This window comes from Uranotaenia lowii, chromosome 2, assembly GCF_029784155.1.
Source record: "Uranotaenia lowii strain MFRU-FL chromosome 2, ASM2978415v1, whole genome shotgun sequence".
Classification (NCBI taxonomy): Eukaryota; Metazoa; Arthropoda; class Insecta; order Diptera; family Culicidae; genus Uranotaenia; species Uranotaenia lowii.
In genome coordinates this window covers 299,843,625-299,855,154 of record NC_073692.1, presented here as the reverse complement: position 1 = coordinate 299,855,154, position 11,530 = coordinate 299,843,625, and the positions used below count along the sequence as shown (strand labels likewise).

At 35.4% G+C, this 11,530-nt stretch overlaps 1 protein-coding gene across 2 annotated transcripts in view; it reads left to right on the top strand.

Annotated features, from left to right (window-relative positions):
• LOC129750057 (Krueppel-like factor 3) overlaps window positions 1–11,530 on the top strand; it is a 582,531-nt gene that overhangs the window by 424,640 nt on the left and 146,361 nt on the right. The window lies entirely within an intron of this gene.

Sequence of the window (11,530 nt, the reverse complement as noted above, 5' to 3'; positions counted from 1 at the left end):
GTTTCTTATTTCCGTTTGTCTTATATTTGTCCAACGTTTCGAAATCAACCGAAATTCACCATATTTAAACTGTATTTGAGATCCTTAATAAATATAAAAATGTTTAGCAGTCTGTTTTGGGTTGTATTGACGATTTTCATAGTTTTTTTTGTGGGTATTTATGCTCTAACATTCATCCTCAGTACTGGCAACTTTGCCTCGTGTTAGTCGTGCTTCTGAAATCGTTGATACGAATTTACATTCTACGGGTGAAATACGATATACAGGGTGGCCACAGAACCGGGAAAACCAGGAAAATCGGGAAAACCCCGGGAATTGGAAATTGAACCGGGAATTCAGATCCAAAACCGGGAAAATTTTCATAAAGACACCAAAATTTAGTTTTGGTTCTAAGATCAGAAATTGAACCCAAAACCTTTTTTTTTTATTTACAACTAGTTTATTAAAGGCCTTTTACTTTTATAAAGTTTAAATGTGCCGAGGCTATTTGTTTCACTGGTTAGTAGGGAAGGGGGCCGTAATAGTCGCGGCGACTCAACAGTTAAAAAAAAACTTCAAATAATGGAAAAGGAAGGGGTTTATAGGGGTTATTCTCCAATATCAGTTTTCCATTAGGGTCCGGTGGTGGCCTCCTGTAGCTGTGGTTTCGGTAGCTACGGTTTGGTATCGGTTTCCGACCTTCTGGCCAACCTTCTTCAGGAATGTGTCGAACCCGTTGGATGAGAGGTGGTACTAATAAATAAACAACAAAACAGACATTAAATGAAGAACACACAAGGGGAAAGTTAACGTGGGTAAGCGAACTAAACGACCGAATCAGACAGCTTGAGATATTTGTAAATTGGGAGCAAATATCCAAAATCTAAGTTTGCCAGAATGTCTCGAATTGGAACACCAGGGCCCTAAGGGTATCCAGTAGCCAAGCCAAATCCAAAACTTAAAATATTAGTTTTAATTTCTATGTCAGAATTCCACAGTTCAAAAATGTGTGATAAGAACATTATCAGTTTAGAAATTGAAAAAAAAAACTCTGATCTCTCTTGAAAAACCAGGGAATTGGAAATCGAACCGGGAAAACAGGAAAAAACCGAGAATTCAGATCCAAAACCAGGAAAATTTTCATAATTAAAAGACACCAAAATTTAGTTTTGGTTCCAAGATCAGAAATTTAACCCAAAACTTAAAATACTAGTTTTAATTCTATGTCAGAATTCAACAGTTCAAAAATGTGTGATAAGAAAATTATCAGTTTAGAAATTTGAAAAATGGTACTCTGATCTCTCTTGATTCACCTTTAAATAAAAAAAAAACTCATTTTTGCCGGAACCCAGATCTTAAAACTGTCTCGAAGAATAAATAAATAATTTAAAAAGTCACTTAAAATTTGCTCAAACATCGCATGTGATTACAATCATTAAAAAAAACCTAACTATCATATAAAAACAAGTGCATTAAAGTTAAATCACTGTTAAATTTTGAATTTCGAATGATTTTTTTATTGCTAACTTGGAAATGTAAAAAGATACTTACATTATATTTTCAAGTGATAGTGTTTAATTCAAAAGTTAAAAACAAGACAAAAATTAAAATTAAATCTACAAATCATCTTTATGCACGAAACGATGTATTTTTGTTTTTTATAGCTTTATAACAAGAAATTCGACATCTCTTAAAATTTGCAGAGTTAAATAGGAAACGATGAGAAAATATCAAATTACACTTTTAAAAGCTTGTATAATGTAAGCAGCTATAATGAGGACTGTTTTTTTTTTAACTCGGGTTAAAATCAGAAGACAAATTGGTAGGATCATGATGATTATGATCAAAATTACTTTGATTTCTTGTTAGATAATAATTTTTATTGTTGGCAATATTTCTAGAGGATTCTAAACACTGCATCTAAATAAGATTTATTATCTTTCAAAAATTACCATTTATTTTTGACATTTCATATGTTATGTAGAGCGGCTTATTTTTGAGATCTTTATGGTTATTGATATTTTAATCATAATAGGTAAGTTTATATAATTAAACAATGTCTTAAATAAAAGTTCATAACTACTATATCATTTTACTTAAATTTAACAATTTTCTGAAAAATATGCAACTATGAACAATCTTCTGAGAATCTGTATGATCAATTTTAAGAAAAAATTTATAACACTTGAAATTGCAACTATTACTGAATGTACATCAATTGAAACAACATTTTCAGGGGCCGTTCAGATACCACGTGGACAACTTAGGGGGGGGGGGGGGGGGGTTATTTTATTTTAGGAAATGCTTTTTCTTTTTTTCCAAATCAGCCATTTCAATAACAAAAAGGCAAAAAGTGGTGTTTTCTAACTGTCAAATTAGATTAAGAAAAAAAAAACAATTTCAAATCTGTCCACGTGGACATCCGGAGAGGGGGGTAGGGGTTTGCCAAATGTCCACGGAGGGGGAGGAGGGGGAGGAGGGGGTCAAAAATCTCATTTTTCTGTCCACGTGGTATCTGAACGGCCCCTCATTGAATTTACTGCGACGAGCGAGTTCTGAGATTGAATGCACCTCAGAAAAATTTTGAATTCCCAGAGACGAATTAAATAACACGCGAACTGTAAATAAAAACAAAACAGTAAAAATCCACAAGACTTGGTATTTCTGGATCGATAGGTCTACAGCCAAAAGAAAGAAAGAGAAAAAAAAAGAATTCCCAGAGACATGAATTTTGTGAACTTGACACACTTGACACACTTGGTATCTGTAGCTTATCAAAAAACGATAGAATTTCATATTGAATTCATTTCAATACTTTTGGTTCGTAAAATAGCTATAATGAGGACTGTTTTTTTTTTTAATTTATTTGTGACACTTTTGACACGACTGATTGATTAAAGACATCATTAAACACAACATTTTAAGCTATTTTGTGAATATGATTTTAAATGCATTAAAGTGTCGTCAACTCCGGCTTTTCTATACCCATAACGATTTTGTATAGGATGTTTTTAAACATTTTTAGAAAAGGTGATAAAAACCTTAAATAGAATCAAGTTCATCTGAATGTTAAATTATATGAATGTGATGAAACAACCAAATCGATGAAATATGTGGAAAATTTTAGATAATCAAACCTGGGAAATCTTGAATCTATGACCGGGAAAACCGGGAATTTCAAAATGAAAAAGCTGTGGTCACCCTGGATATATTTATTTCTATTAAATAGTAGCTCGGTTCCGTAATATTATGTCGTGCGTGTAACTAGTGGAATATCGATAAAATGTATGTGGTTTGATGTTGTTTTCGCGTGTTATTGTTTGATTCAAAAATATTTCCGAAATGGCGTTGCGTTAAGGTTTGGATAATAAGATAATTGAATGTAATATTATTTAAAATTTATGTTGTTCAGTTTTCGACTGGTTTTTGTTGATATGGTATTGATTTTCTTTTATGTAATCGGCACTGCAGTCTATTTTTAAAATGATGATTTTATTTCATCCAACGTTTCGAGACTAGGTTGGTCTCATCCTCAGGGAAATTCATCATTATTTTTAATTATTTGTAAAATTAGTTTAAAAATAACATTTTCTCGTTATTCAGCATGAAAGAAAAAAATCCGAAAAAACATGCCTCACGAAAACTGCTGTAGTTCATATATTACACGTCCAAAAAAATATTTGCCTTATGCATATGAAAGCTGAAGTTAATGCCTACATCATGAAGACAAGAAATATTTTTTTAATTTTTTTTTAATGAAATGGTCACAAAAAGTTCAAAAAAGTGGTCTAAAAAACCTACTTTTCATTCGATTGCTAGTAAATACTGTTTGAGCGATGGTAGAGTGTTTTAAAAAATATGACTACAAACTTTATTGAAATTCTAACATTTTGCTGTCCTTAGAATTTCGATGCAACAAAAATTGAAATTACTGGAATTTTTCAAAGCTCACTACTTTGCCCAATTTTTTTACAAATTGATATTTCATCTGTTTGTATGGTCCTCCGTCAGGTTGTACCCGGATTTTCAGTGCTCTCTCGCCGTTTGAAGCAATCAATGCGTGTCGTGACAAGCAAACGTGAACTACTATCAATAGAAAATTTCAAACCAAGAAACGTACGACACGCATCATTATTTCGTCTCTCGGCTTCGCTCTCTGACCAAATCACCACCCACCGTACCTACTCGGAGAGCAAACAAACACGTTTTGCTGGACGCGCTGCTTGTGGTTCTAGAAATTCAGGAATGATTTTACGTTTATAATTTTCAAATTTTTGTAAATCTCACAGCGTAAATTGTTGCACCTCACTAGAATGTAGATTAAATTCCCTTTTCAATGGATTTAGTTTTGATTGCTTCAAACGGCGAGAGAGCACTGAAAATCCGGGTACAACCTGACGGAGGACCACAAAAACAGATGAAATTTCAATTTGTAAAAAAATTGGGCAAAGTAGTAAGCTTTGAAAAATTCCAGTAATTTCAATTTTTGTTGCATCAAAAATCTAAAGACAGCAAAATGTTAGAATTTTAATAAAGTTTGTTGCCATATTTAAAAAAAAAATTCTACCATCGCTCAAACAGTATTTACTAGCAATCGAATGAAAAGTAGGTTTTTTAGACCACTTTTTTGAACTTTTTGTGACCATTTTATTAAAAATTTAAAAAAATATTTCTTGTCTTCATGATGTTGACATTAACTTCAGCTTTCATATGCATAACGCAAATATTTTTTTGGACGTGTAACATATGAACTACAGCAGTTTTCGTGAGGCATGTTTTTTTCGGATTTTTTTTCTTTCATGCTGCGAATAACGAGAAAATTTTAGCTGTATATAATGTTCTAAACATATTTTACTGATATTACAAGGTTTCTTTTGATGTAAGTTTTGTTTAAATCGCTTTAACATGCCGAAAGTTATAACGATTTGAGCTTGTGGTGTCAAATTGACACTCCTAGTGCTGATAAGGGTAATGAAATCTAATGCGGATGAGGGTTAAAATGTAGAAAAAGTAGACTTTGGTAACGAGTATTTTAAAAAAATGCTCTTTTAATTTGAAATTTAGGAATTGAAATTACTTTCAAAATACGGAATGTGAAGATTGTTACTAATGTATTCTAGAATAATTAAACTAAACATTTCGACGAATCCAACAGGTAATTGATTGCTATTTATTATAAATCTATAATGTGTTTTAGGATATTCGGGGTTTCCATCCGGGCACCCAAATTAAGCGATTCTTGAGGAGAGCATTGGACTACCTCACCAGCAAGAGATCGTGGATTGAGGGCGGGTCCGGCTCCCCACCCAGTTGAGCACTTAGCTTTTTAACGGCTCGAATCAAACGCTGTAGAATTTTGATATGTTCTTTCGGTGGAGACAATTTATTCCAGCCCTACATAGAAATGTAAGTGCCTCTGCTTACTTTGCTTTTCCCTTGTAATAGTCCACTCAAACACATTTTGGAATTTTATAGTTGACGAATCTTGAACTAGTTGCAAAGCAAAAGTGCAAACCCCAGTGGCAGGGGGGGGGGGGGGTTCAGTGATACAATCCTTTAAAATAACTGAGATTCCTCATCTTATTTGAAAATTCAATAGAAAAAAATATATAAATAACTATTTCTGCCATCACCAAAGGACGGTTTTGAGTTCTTGATATTTTAAATTTTAATTTATTATGTAACTTTATTGAAAAAAAGTTTATTTATTTATTGATTGGTCTTTGGTTAAATTACCATGCAGACTTATATCTTAAAATCTAAGGGAATCTGCTTACAACTAATTTAAAACTACGCTTACTCATGTTAAAATCGAACAGATGGTACACTAAATTGAAACGTTCACAACATTTATCTATCGGATGGTTTCTTCCATAAGTAGTACGGTGGTAAGGTATCCAGAGAAACTGGCGTTGTCGAAGTGTTCTAGTGTATGCATACATATTGACCCGTTGGAGAATGTATGCTGAGTCAATGCGGTAAGTTAACACATCACATATGAAGGTTTGCTGCAGTTCGGTTCGGCGGTTTTCGAGTGTGGCTAGGTTTATTAAGGCACATCTTTGCTCATATGGTGGAAGCCGAAGCGGTTCATTCCAAGGAAGGCGACGTAGAGCGTACCTAACAAAACTACGCTGAACACGTTCGAGGCGGTAGCATTGTGCGCTCTGATAGGGAGCCCACACCTGTGCAGCATACTCCAAGATGCTACGTACCGAAGAGCAATAGACGGCTTTCAAAGCGTAAATGTCATCAAAATCACGAGTGTTTCGACGCAGAAATCCGAGAATTGCAAATCCTTTAGCTGCGGTAAGCGCGATGTGCTCGGCAAATGTAAGCCTGTTATCAATTTTTACACCTAAGTCCAGAATAGACGACACATTCTCCAGGCTTTCTCCGCAAAGTTGGTATTCAAAATTGATAACACGACGTGCACGGGAAAAATTGACAACCTTACATTTTTTAGCGTTAGCCAGCATTCCGTTAAGATGACACCAGTTATCAAGTCTAGCAATATCGGCTTTCAAGGCAAGGCAATCAACTTCACTGACGATCTTCCTGAAAAGCTTCAGATCGTCGGCGTACAGGAGCGTATCGGATTGAAGCGTGGCACACAAGTCCTTCACGAAAATGATGAAAAGCAGCGGTCCCAGGTGACTTCCCTGAGGAACTCCTGACGGGGTAGCAAATGTCTTCGAGCATGTATTTTTTAGCTTCGTGTAAGCGTGGCGATGTGATAGGTACGACGAAATCCACTCGAGCAACCAGGTTGGAACCAAGTTGATCCATCTTTGCTATTAGCATCTTGTGCGGAACGCGGTCGAACGCCTTCGCGAGATCGATGTAAATAGAATCAACTTGACAACCTTTCTCCAGATTGTTACTCAACGAGCTCACGTAACACATTAAATTGGTGACAGTTGACCTTTTTTAACGAAACCGTGCTGAGAATCGGAGATCAATGGTTTGGCAGCAGCGTACACTCGTCCATGTATGAGAACTTCAAAAATTTTGGAGATCGAACACAGAAGCGAAATTGGCCGGTAGTTTTCGACGCAGTGTATTTCCCGATTTGTAGATAGGAGTGATCGCCGCAATTCGCCAGACGCTTGGAAATACCCTTTCTCTCAGTGAACGATTGAATAGACAGCAAATGGGGGCAGCTAGTGATGCAGCGCAATGTTTATAAACAGTCGGAGGTATGTTGTCTGGACCGGGACCTTTAGTTGGATCGGCTGCGGACAATTGCTCGTATACTTCCTGCTCCGTGAGGCAAGGCAAAGGTAAATTCACGTCGTGGTATTGTATGGAGGCTAGGTAGTTGTTGTTTGCTACAATGTCGGAGGAACTGAAGACACTTTGGAACAAATCGGCATACATGTTCGTGGATTCAGTTATGTTACGTGAAGTAACGCCGTTGAAACTGACATCTACAGGGATAGTTGCGTTTCGTTTTTTGTTTTTAAAGTGTCTCCAAAACGATGCTGGGTCATTTTTAAGGTTCTCTTGAAGGCGCAAGATATGTTGGCGGTAAAGCTGCTCATTAAGCGCTTTAAAGTCTCGTTCTAAGTTTCTAAAACGATGTCTCTGGTTTTCGGTACGATTCTTGATGAAATTCTTGCGGGCCTTTCGTAGCTGATTTCGCAGCCGTCGAAGCTCAGAGTTCCACCACTCATGTCTGAATGAGTGGTGTCTTTGTGGGCGCTTCAGGGGGGCGATTCGTTTCAAAACGGAGTTAAGTTTTGTATAGAACGCATCAACTGCAGTATTGACGTTGTCAGCATCACCGAGGAATTCCCAGCTCGTTGAATCTAAAGCAGCTGCGACCAGCTCAAAATTGTATTTATTGAAATCGAAATCAAGATTAGACTAATTATACATTTGTGACCGACCTTTTTCACGTTTTAAACAGCTGATGGTTGATATTCCTATACGTTTATGACAAAAATGATATTTGTAACAAAAAGAAAAGGGACATAAAGGATAGACAGTTCTAGAGAGTGAACGTGTGGAAAGGTTATATATTAGCGAAATGTAGGATTGAGACAGAAAATAACGAATATTTTTTTAGTGGATTCTAATCTCTATACCTGTGTTGGTTCTTGATAAATCTTCGTAGTGTTTTCATTTGTGTCTAAAAAATACCATTCATGTAGTATTCGTATAACATCCGACTTTTACCGAAAAAAAAACAACAAAACGACTATCAAGTGAACTGACCAACATCCTACAAGAAATGACAATAAATTAAACCAACAGAGAATAAAAATAACTCCAGCCATCGGTATAATTCACTCTACTTCAATAGACGTTGAAGAGACGTAAGTAAAAACAAATCAAATCTATAAATAGAAATGAAATTCTAGTAGGATTGATTGGCCTTCTCTCGAATCCTTTTGGAAGTAAACGCACATTGTCTGTTCCACCAACTAGAGCGAAATCTGTTCAGGTAGAAAAAATAACCCGCGTCCCTTTTTTGCCGTTCTTGTGAAAGGAAATTATCGTTCGACTGCTCGGAAACCAGTTGGATTTTCTTCCTACCCGTACCACGTGCTTCTAAAGCTCCGGCGAGGAAGTAAACAAAACAGCAGAAAAGGCGCGCAAAACGCGCGCATGCGTTCTTTGGAATGAGTAAATTACGTGAGAGTAGAATGAAGGGAGAGAACAAAAAAAAATCTCCCCCGATGTTTGCGCTCGCCTTCTTCAGTTTTTCTCGATGGAAGAAGTTGATTAATTTATCAAAATGGTTCATGAAAAAATCTTGAGTGAATGTTCAGACAAATGTTTCAAAAGATTCATCTCATTCAAGTCAACTGTCAATAAAAATAAAATAAAAATTACCGATTGAGCGTTGAAGCGCCCTTTTGGAAATTCGTTCCCGGTTGTTTACCTGTCACGAGGGGGAATCCGGTTCGCCCAGTTAGCGTATGCATCGCTAGAACTATTCCATCTGTTCAGTTCATATAAATAACAGTACCGGCACCCTCGGTTCTCGGAGGTGTGTGTCTTCGTATGTGATGGCACGATAACTGAACATTGATCGCTTTAAACGTGTTAGTTTGCAGATCTGCTCAGTGGCATCCCGTCACAACTCTTAGTACCAAAGCCCTAGGCAGTTCGCATCTGGTATCACGGGTGAACTCTCGTTGCACGGCGCCGGGCCGAACGCACGGTCGATGTCATTCGTGGTACAAGACGCTGCCCCAATACGCCCAACTATTTCCAAATTGTTGAGTACGTGTTCTCGTAATTTAAATATTACAGATAGCTTAGCTTCGGATTAAAATTACAATTGTTCAGAACGCTTCCATATCACTAGGGCACCGCCGAGCGGTTGGCCCATTCTTTTTGCCACCCCACACCCGGGTGTGGGTGTATCGTTTTTATCTTGTTTGATGTTGCAGGTGGGCGATAGGGGGGTCAATTTGGTAGTAGGCATCACGTCGCAATGTTAACGAATCAGAGCAGAGATTCATTTAACCTTATAAACAGTCGGATATGTACAGGCGAATCGCAGGAAAAAAATCGAACGCAGCAAGCCGAGCGCAGAAAAACTACATTTGCGTAGACCGAATAAAGGCCAAATAAAACACATCAGAACCAATTTCTACCTATTCGTTCGAGACCTTTCCACAATTAATTTATGTAAGTCATCTTTGAGGGACAAAACTGCCACACACTCCTCAAAACAAACGCTTCCTCTAACATCCTCAGATCACCACGTTAAAATAAAATTCAAATTGATTGTGTTAACACTCCGTTTCTGCAGCCACCGGTTTACAACTATTTTCATTCGGAATTTCCGGTGGACACTTTTGCACTTTCTTCCAGCTCTCATTCTAAGCCACTTTTAGTTAATTCCCGACTGTTTAACGTAATTGAATGAAAATTTTTGAAAAATTCTCGTGGACGGAAATAAAACTGTGTGCGATTAGCAAGAGTCATCGCCTCAAGCTCCGCATAACAAATAGAGTGTGTGGCATTAATTGTTTTCTTTCAATTTGTAGATAAAAACATAATATATAGAGAAAAAAAACTTGTTTATAAATTTTTCATCTTTCCAATGAGCATAATATGAGAAAACAAAACTCGTTTAATTCTTCTTCATCTTTTTAACGATGTACAATTAAAAAAAGCATTTTGGCTAAAAATTAGAATATGTAATCAAAATGACTGTGAATGCTTTGTCAACAAAGATTAAAAGGTTTCAATCCTTTGCGGAATTAAGATTAAAACAACGAAATGACAATTGGTTTATTCTATGCGATTGTAATGCAAATATTATGTCCCGGATTTTCAGGCATTTAAGGAAAAACATATTTGTTGATAAGTTTACAACACTAAAGTAAGTGGAGACAGATTTTCATTAATCTACTATGATAAATCATACCAAAAACCGATTTGGATGAATTTTGATGAAATAACGTTTTCTGTAATGCTAAACATGCTGTGGAGAAAAAAATGGCGTAGATTGTTAAACAATGCTACCCAAGCAACATTTTAAACTCCAAAAAATTTAGTAAACAAATGATGTTTTTAATCTTAGACTTGAACCTTTCTTTGTTTTAAAATCTATTTTATTGATAATTTAAAAAAAAAAATACTTGTAAAGTCACCTTTATAATCTTAATAAAACTGTTTTTTTTTTCTTAGGTTTTTTTTTATAATATCCGATACATCAATTTCAACACATTTTTTATAAAACATCTAACTTTTCTTACCAGATATCATAGTTGCTTCACATCTGTGAAATTATTTCAGTGAAAGGGAATGACCTCATTTTTTTTTCAATTTTCACTATCGATTACAGTTTTAATTCGTTGCCAAATTAAACATAAATTGAATCAATATTTAAAAAGTTAAATCGTTAAAAAAATATTGCTTCCCAGTGTTGTCATGATGAAATCTATATATGTATCAAACTTGAAATTGAATCTGTTGTCTGAATCTTGATTCTGAATTTGGAATCAGAATTTCTAATGTCAATCTAAATCTTTATCTCAGGTCTGAAACCTAAAAATCAAATCTGAATCTGAAATTTCAATTCGAATATGAATCAGAAATGTGAAATCTAATTCTGAAATCTCAACAAGAATCTGAAATTTCAAAAGGTATCTGAAATCTTAGTCAGAAATTTTAATCTGAATATGAAATTCGAATCTGAATCTGAAATCTAAATATCTGAATCTGAAATCTGAACCTGAAATCTGAATCTGACATCTGAATCTGAAATCTGAACCTGAAATCTGAATCTGACATCTGAATCTGAAATCTGAATCTGACATCTGAATCTGAAATCTGAATCTGAAATCTGAAATATGAAATCCGAAATCTGAAATCTGAATTCTGAATTCTGAAATCTGAAATCTGAATCTGAAATCTGACATCTGAATCTGAAATCTTAATCTAAAATCTGAATCTGAAATCTGAATCTGAAATCTGAATCCGAAATCTAAATCTGAATCTGAAATGTGAATCTGAAATCTGAAATCTGAATCTGATTCTGAATCTTAAATTTGAATCTGAAATCTGAAATCTGAATATGAAATCT